This window comes from Pteropus alecto, unplaced genomic scaffold (genome assembly GCF_000325575.1).
Source record: "Pteropus alecto unplaced genomic scaffold, ASM32557v1 scaffold35, whole genome shotgun sequence".
Taxonomy (NCBI): Eukaryota; Metazoa; Chordata; class Mammalia; order Chiroptera; family Pteropodidae; genus Pteropus; species Pteropus alecto.
The window spans coordinates 12,799,317-12,807,253 of record NW_006437828.1 but is presented as its reverse complement, the minus strand read 5'-3'; the positions used below and the strand labels follow the sequence as shown (position 1 = coordinate 12,807,253).

The 7,937-nt window shown below is 47.5% G+C and overlaps 1 protein-coding gene across 1 annotated transcript in view; it reads right to left on the bottom strand.

Moving 5' to 3' along the window:
- CSMD1 (CUB and Sushi multiple domains 1) overlaps positions 1–7,937 on the bottom strand; it is a 1,232,804-nt gene that overhangs the window by 460,499 nt on the left and 764,368 nt on the right. The gene's annotated exons all lie outside the window — the stretch shown is intronic.

Here is a 7,937-nt window from a genome sequence, read left to right as displayed (position 1 = left end):
CCACGGAAGAAGCGGAAGAGGGTCTGGGACTAGTTTAAGCAGCGGGAAGGCACGGAGACTGTAGCTATAAAGCGAGGAGATGGGGAAGGAGGCCTGGCGAGCCTTCCGCCCCACAGAACGAAGGCCACGGGCGGAGGGATCGACGTCAGCATGGCCACACACGCCGAGGACTTCACGGTGTTGGCTGGGGTGACGGCAGGTCACCGCGGAGCTCTCGGGGGTGAAGTTAGATTACAGGAAGGCATGGGGGGGCTCGGGGCAGAATCAGAAGCCCGATTTCATTCCACAGACATTTACTAAGCACCTTCTAATGCCAGTGTCAGTGTGCGTCTGAGGTCGGCGTTGGTTCACGCGGCACGGTCAGCTACAGCGAGGGAGCCAGGAAAACACGCCGGACATGCGTTCTCATAGCTTCCGACTCCTAGAAAAAAGAAGTCTAAGATTCGGCATTCTTCTGTTGAAGGAGATGTTTAAAGACTTGAGAAAAGGCCCTGGGTCGTTTAAAGGACCATGCACAGTTTAAGATAAACTGGTTTTCATAGATATTTGGCTCTGGAATCTGTAGGGCAAACATTCCTATTTTGATCCCATTTTACTTCAAAATCAATGAAATCAACAGAGAACCAGGATTCTCACATGTGGGCAAGCCACGAATTTCGATTATTTTTCTAAGTGATTTACAAGTGTTCATGTGGAAACAAAATAATGATTAATCAAGTAGAAGGGCAGATGATCCGAAGAGGTTCATAACAATCAAGATAATATTAATACCCAGGAACACATGAAAAAATACAGATTTTTCCAGGTACTTTAATTAAAGAAATGCTTGTTGAAACACTCGGAGCTGTGCAATTATGTTTATTCCAAGGAGAAATGAAGCGGCCCGACAATTCCGATTTAATATTGCCTATAAATTATTCCAAGCTTTCCGACGACTAGAAATCCACATGACGTTGGCGAGGCGAACGCAGGCCGTGTTTGGATAAGTCAGGGACTCATGTGAGCGAAGCTCCTGCGTCGTGAACTGAGAACTATGATTTTTAGCTCAAGACACAAAGAGAGTGGGTCTCTGGCTAAATACCTTGCCCTGAGCCAAATACCTTTCCCCCAGCAGAGTGCTCGCTGGATGGATTTTTAGGTCCCTTCTAGCTCTTGGCTCTAAAATTTTCTTCCCAGTATGACTGAGAGCTAGAGATGAAATACGAAATCATGTGTAAGAGGAAAGATGCGTGTTATTACGTAAGTATGAGTTACAGGTAGTTGGATTAATTGAGATATACAGGCCATCTTGCATTTACACCTAATTGACTTAGCCGTTTTCCTTCTTGATAAATTTTATCTTAGTAATTTGCTAAAATATGTGAGAGTTTAAGGAACACTACTTAAAATTCTCTGAGCACGCCGCCCTCTGCAGCCCCAGCTGAGGGTTCGAGCCCCACACGGGGCTCCTGGTTCGGGGGAGGGGGTCGTACGAGAGAAAAGGGCTGAGACCACAGGATCCAGCATAGAACGTGTGACTCATCTGTTTCTCAACCGAGAAGCTTCGGATCAGCTGTTCGCTTTCTCTCACTCCCGATATTCAACCCCCCTGTCTTTCATCCATTAATTTATTCGTTCCTTTTTACCGAAGGGCTTGTCGAGATGAGTTGAGTCTCACCGAAGCCCTCTGAAGTAGGTAGATATAGACAGACTAGCTAGCTCTACAGACACAGACATGCTTAAAGTCTCAGCAGCGATTCAGAGTTTACGAAACACTCCCCCATCTACGGGTTGGTGTCACTCCTAAATACTTGTGTAAAGGAATGCGTGATAAATACACACAACAAATTAACTTATTTACTCCAGAGCGGGTAAGTGGCTAGAATGTGGAAACAGATGACAGACATTTAATAACTCAAACCCACATCATCTGAATCCAAATCCCAAGTTACTTATATTATATATTACACTGTTCCTGAAGCAAGGAAATAATGTGACGTGAATCTGCTAGTGTGCTATTATTTTTTAAGCAATGTATGAAAATCTCATAGGGAACATAATACAGATTATAAAACACTGTCATTCAATTTTTATGTGTATGCTTTAACATTCTAAATTGTAGATAATATTTTCACTCACTTGCTAAATGGAGTACATCTAACTAGAGATGCTGAATAATTCTGTTAGTCTTTGACTAAATTCTCTAAAGAATAAAATGGTAAAAACTCGAAATTGCCTAGTAAGGCAAGTATGACTGTGTGATATTTACCAACAATGTAAAACTGGTCACGATTAATAGCTAGTAAACACTTACAGGATACTCTCGAAGACCCATTAGCATATGAAGTGAAGGCATTGGATGATCGCTTACTGCTCTTTCAAAAATCAAAATTAAATCATCTTGGTCCACCTGCCTTCTTACAGATCTGTACCTCTGGCCAGAACTCCGATGTGCCTTGTGAATCAATGCCGCCCACACAAAACCCTTTTTGTGCGGAAATGCAATCTGTGTATCTAAAAGTGACACTGGGAAGCCGAAGCGAACGGGTCACGTGAGCCCACTGGGTTCAGCGTTATAACCACGTGTGGTGATGACAGCGATGGCCATTAGGACAATTAGGGCTAAGCTGAAAATATGTGTTTTTAAACTTTTTGGCTTACAATGTAATTACACATTACAGTACCACCCTATTAATATAATAGTAATAACCCGTCGTAGGTTTCTCCGAGCACATAAAATAGAGAGAAGTAATAGTCGTGATTTTTTTTTGTCATTGTTTTAATCTTCTGATATATAAATATCTTTGATAGAAAACACCCAAATTCCTTCATGTCAAGAATCATGGCCATTGGAAATAACTACTAAGTAAGATTTTAGAAACAAGGTTATAAATGGACCCGGAGGTGTCAGACCCCTGAGTTGTGCCTATGACCAAGTGAAGAAAGCCAGTCTGAAAAGGCCACATGCTGTGTGACTCCAACTCTATGACGTTCTGGAAAAGGCAGAACTATGGAGGCAGTACAAGGGTCAGTGGTCGTCAGGGGTTGGGAGCAGGAGGGATGAACGGGTGGAGTACAGGGGATTTTTACGGCAGTGAAAATACCGTGTGACACTGTAACCATGGGCACATGTCATTGCGCATTAGTTCAAACCTGTAGAAGGTACAGCCCCAGGGGTGAACACTAATGTGAACTATGGACTTTGCGCGATGACACGTCAACATAGGTTCATCGATTGTAGCGAATGTGGTGGGGGTTGTGCCTGGAACGCGGGCACGAGGGCTGTGGGAGAAATCTCTACACCTGCCTCAGGATTTTGTGGTAAACCTAACACCACTCTAAAGAAAGTAAAGTCTGAAAAATAACTTCAAAAATTTAGGAGTTATTTCATCATGAAATTTACTAGTATGAATAGAGGAGTGATATTCAACCTCAATATTCATGATATAAATATCGAGCATAGTTCTGAGGGCCATGCCATACCGTACGGCATCTTTTGGCTCTTGGGCGTATGGTTTTCTTGCCTGACATAAACGAGTTTGCTGGAAGCATCTGGAAGCCACTATTTCTTCATCGTAGTGTTGGCTTCATTTTTTTTTTTGTAGTGTTTAGCGTTCTGTTTCCATTTGGCATCTCCCCTTATCCGACAGAATCATCGAGTCGAAGACATTTCCCGAACAGATACTTTGAGAAGCAAAGTATTATGTCGCTCGTTTGTCTTCTGTCTGCACTGACATGTTCCAACTAATTCCATTGTATCCACTTTAGGAGCCTCTAAAATGCGTTCAGCCCGTTTCCCCAAACTTTGGAGCCAGTTCACATAGTTCTACCTCAAATAATTCAGCCAGACAGTTCATATAGTGTTTAATTTCACTTTAATTCCAAAACGAATGAAAGTATCTAGTTGGAGTAATACTGGAAATGTTAAACCTTAAAAGGCAAACTACGTAAATATACCAAAATTAATGTTAATTCTTAGGAACAGGCGTAACAGAAATTGAGAGAGTTTTTAAATTGAACTGCTAATGGCATTAATATTCAACCTATAAATTGCAAGGGAGGTGGAGTTTTACAGCCAGTGACGTTAAGAAGTTGGGAAGCACGCTATTTATATCGAAATTAAATATAATCATATGGTAAACTTTTCAGATGTTTTCATTAGCATCCTGTTGAATATGCTGAGGATTTGATTATTCATCCCACAGAAAACTCGTTTCAGAGTTTGACTGAGTGATGTACATAAGGCAAAGGCACGTCTAGTTTTCCGTCATTTATCCCTGAAGTTCTTGAAGCTGGTCTTCCGAGCCCACTACGCTAATGAAAGTCTTCTCTCTTTGTGAACAGGTTTTCTCATGACCAACTTTGGTCGTTTTCACTTTGCATCCTTGATGCCGACGCGGAGCCCGGCCGCCTCGAACATTGCCACATTCACGGAGCATTTCGTCCCTCGGCCGTTGTGGCATCGCAGTCCTGGTACGATGTCACCGCTGTTTTCAGTTCAACAAACACTAACTGAGCGATTCTGTTAGATTTAAGCAGCAGAAAATTAAAAAGTGTGGTCTGTGCCTTTCGAGGTTTAAAATCCAACAGAAGAACACGCGGTAGAGTAAATGCTCAATAAACATTTGCCGAGGTAATAAATTGGCAATGAATGAAGAATCATCTGAGGACAGGTAAGTGTCAGGGGAATGGAAAATCGAAAGCCATATAAAGAAATAAAGACATCTATCACCTTAACCACTAAATTGACTTGTACGCTCATGTGCACTAGTTGGATGTTTGGGAGGAAATCGTTTCCTTCGGGGCGGATGGTACCATTTATTTGCTTTACCATGAGGAGGGCACTTCCATTTCGATAGTGGGAACTTTAATATTAGTTACAAGCTATCGACGGCACACTTTGACTTGTAACACACATCTCCTTTCTGCAGACGGGACCTCACCTGGCGATTCACAGGAGAGAGAGATGGATGGAGCTTTCTCGACTTCCTCCCCCGTAGCCCCACCTGTTCCATCTGTTGCGACCTCCACGCGGGTCGCTGCCTGTGTGGCCTGCTCATCCGCATCCTTGAGATTGCCGGGCCACGCGCTGTCCCTTCCCCGTCAGGACACACGGGCGCTCTGCGGGCCTCCTCTGTGCCCTGCTCCTTTCGCACGGACTCGAGTTGCTTTCGTCTCTAACAACTCATCTTTTGACCCAAAGTCCTGCCCTGGCTACCGCCCCGCCTGTGTGCTCCTGGCTCAGCCTCTCGAAGCTGCGTGTCCTCGCTCTTACGGAGCCGCGATCTCCACATGTTCGTGGCCGGTTACCCTTGACCTCCCCCAGAGAGCCCTCCTGCCAGCGTCCCCCATCTTGTCATTGCAGGCGCCCTGGGGTTCTGTAGTCACGCTCTTGGCCGCCGCTCCATCGCTCGGTGCCTTCCCCTCCCCTTCCCTTCCCGGACACAGCCCGCGGTCGCCTTCCTTGCGCTCTGGGTGTGCGTCTCCCTTCGCTGGTTGTTCTCTGTGTCCGGACGGGCCTCGGGTCTTCCGTCGTCGGTGGGTGGGTGGTCGGTCCTCAGACCACCCCAGAGAAAACCAGCCCTGTGGCCCCAGCCAGCATCGGGGTGCCAGGAAACCCCCCCTGATGTCTGCTCTGAGCGCCAGCAAATGCGCTCGGGTCCTCAGACCACCCCAGAGAAAACCAGCCCTGTGGTCCCAGCCAGCATCGGGGTGCCAGGAAGCCCCCCGTGGGCACCGCGGCCCTGATGTCTGCTCTGAGCGCCAGCAAATGCGGTCGTCCCTCCACGCCTCTTCCGCACGTGGATGACCATGAACTCTTCGATGCCAGAGTGTCCGAACCGCAAATCACACGCCACGCACACTCCAAGGGCTCTTTTCCCAGAGCATCTTCAAAAACACCGCTATCATCAACCCAACTGCTCAAGTCGTGACCCCCCCCACCCCCACTTTACAGTCCCACCGGTGGTAAGGGCGCCCACACTTTCCGCGTGCTCGGTCGCTTCTCTTTAGCCCCGTGGCCACAGTCTGTGCCAAGACCAGGGAATTGTCGTCAGGGTGAGCGCCGCCTCCGCCCGCCGGTCAGCCTTCGTTCACCCTTAAAAACTCCCTCCCTGCGACGCGTGCCTCGCACCCTCACGGGCAAGCCGTGTGACAGTCCACGCGCGCCACGTCCTGTGACCTAGCGTGAACGCCTCGCGCTGCCCTTGGCCCGCAGCCCGAATGCCAGGCCGCCCCTCCAGGCCGCCCTTGGGCCTCTCATCCCAGGTTTTGCTGTTCTGCACCTTTCCTCGGGTTCTCAAGCCTTGCACGTCGCCGTACCTGAGGACCTTCCAGGGGCTGCCTGGGACCCGCCCTTTCTTCTCCAGGGGACTTCATTTCCCCTCCCGCCTGCGTGCCTCTCGTCCCCTCACGCTCCAAAATAAAGCTCCCAGGGAAGCCAAACTCAACCAGGCCATCGTCACCGACGTTTCGCATTGGGGTCCAGGCACACCTCACCTCCCTTGTTTGACTGTGTCCTCCCTCGTGGACAGGAAGCAGAAATCATGACGTCCTGTTTGCGAGGACCCCCCTCCGTGGATGGAAGATGGCCTCGAATGTCGTCAGCGTTCAGAGAGCGTTCAAAGGGAGACTGATTAGTCCGCATCTGAGATCATTTACCAAAACACGGACTCGTAACTCTCAGCTTATTGCTTTTTCCATCACTAGTGACGTTCCCCAACGTGGTTGCACCCCCATAGAAACGTGTCAAATCACAGAATTAGGACTGGTTTTGTCGAAGTCATCACCAGTTCACTGGAAATGCGAAATTCAGATTTCTCTGACTAGATAAAAATAGAAAATCTTTTTTCACAATCTAAGAGGCTGTCATTTTTATCGATTTATAATCTGAAAAGTGGCAAGGAGGTCTAAAAGGTGGTGAAAGACAATATAACGAAAAATATATAAATAATCTTTAAGAATTTTGGATCAAACTAATGAGATTGTGAAGACACAATGAGATGCGGGTGGGCGTGCAGGGACCCCCGGAGGAGAATCCGTTCCAAGGTGATGACGAGAAAAGCTGACTAAGGTAAAGAGATGTGACTTTCTCTCCTGGCGAAAGTCAGGGGAAAACTCAGAGGCCAGAAGTCGCATTTTATGTTTGTGGCGAGCAAAGGAAAAATGGGTTTCGTTGAGCGGAAGGTGCAGGTTTCAGAGTATTGAGAGATGGCGGGGTGGGGGGGCCTTTGGCGGAAGAGGTCTTAGGGAGAACTGAGGGTGACGGACACGCCGGCGACTCTGGGAGTCTCGGGAGGGCTGATGGCTGCTCGGACGCCAGTGCCACACGAGAGCAGAGATTACAGAAGACCCTTCTAGCTATTAATTGGATTGGACGGGAAGCAACTGGAAATAAGACAAGCTGGTATTATGTGGCGGTTCAGTAATGAGGAAAAAAACCCAGCATGTACAATAATAGAAATTTCAATTAAACATAAGATAAAGGACCTTAAGAATAATATGATTTGATCCTGGAGGAAGCTTTCAAGGGAGACTGTGACATGGAGGTCCCCAGAGACCCTCCCCGAAGCAGATGCCTGCGTGATGTGATTTTCTGGAGCCCTCTGGGTGCTGAGATTGGCATCCCGTCTCGTAAACCACCGTTGCCAAGGTAATTTGACAGAGCGCCTGGTCATCTTGAATTTCTAGAGCGCCGGAATGTCCCCAAGGGCCAGCTGGGCAGCCCCGAATAAGTAGGACTTGGCTGAGTGTGCCTGGAAACAGCTACAGAAATATGTCCGAGCAAGTGTTAGTGGTCACCATCCCTCAAGCAAGTGACAGCACTGTGTGGGTCGTGGGTGGGGAGCATTTGCTTTTCTATTATTTCTCTTGAAATTCATTTCATCCAAGAGAGGCTGAAAGTAGGTCGAGGTTTATCCTGTTATGTGCACGCTCATGGTCGTGTCCTCGGCGGGGGA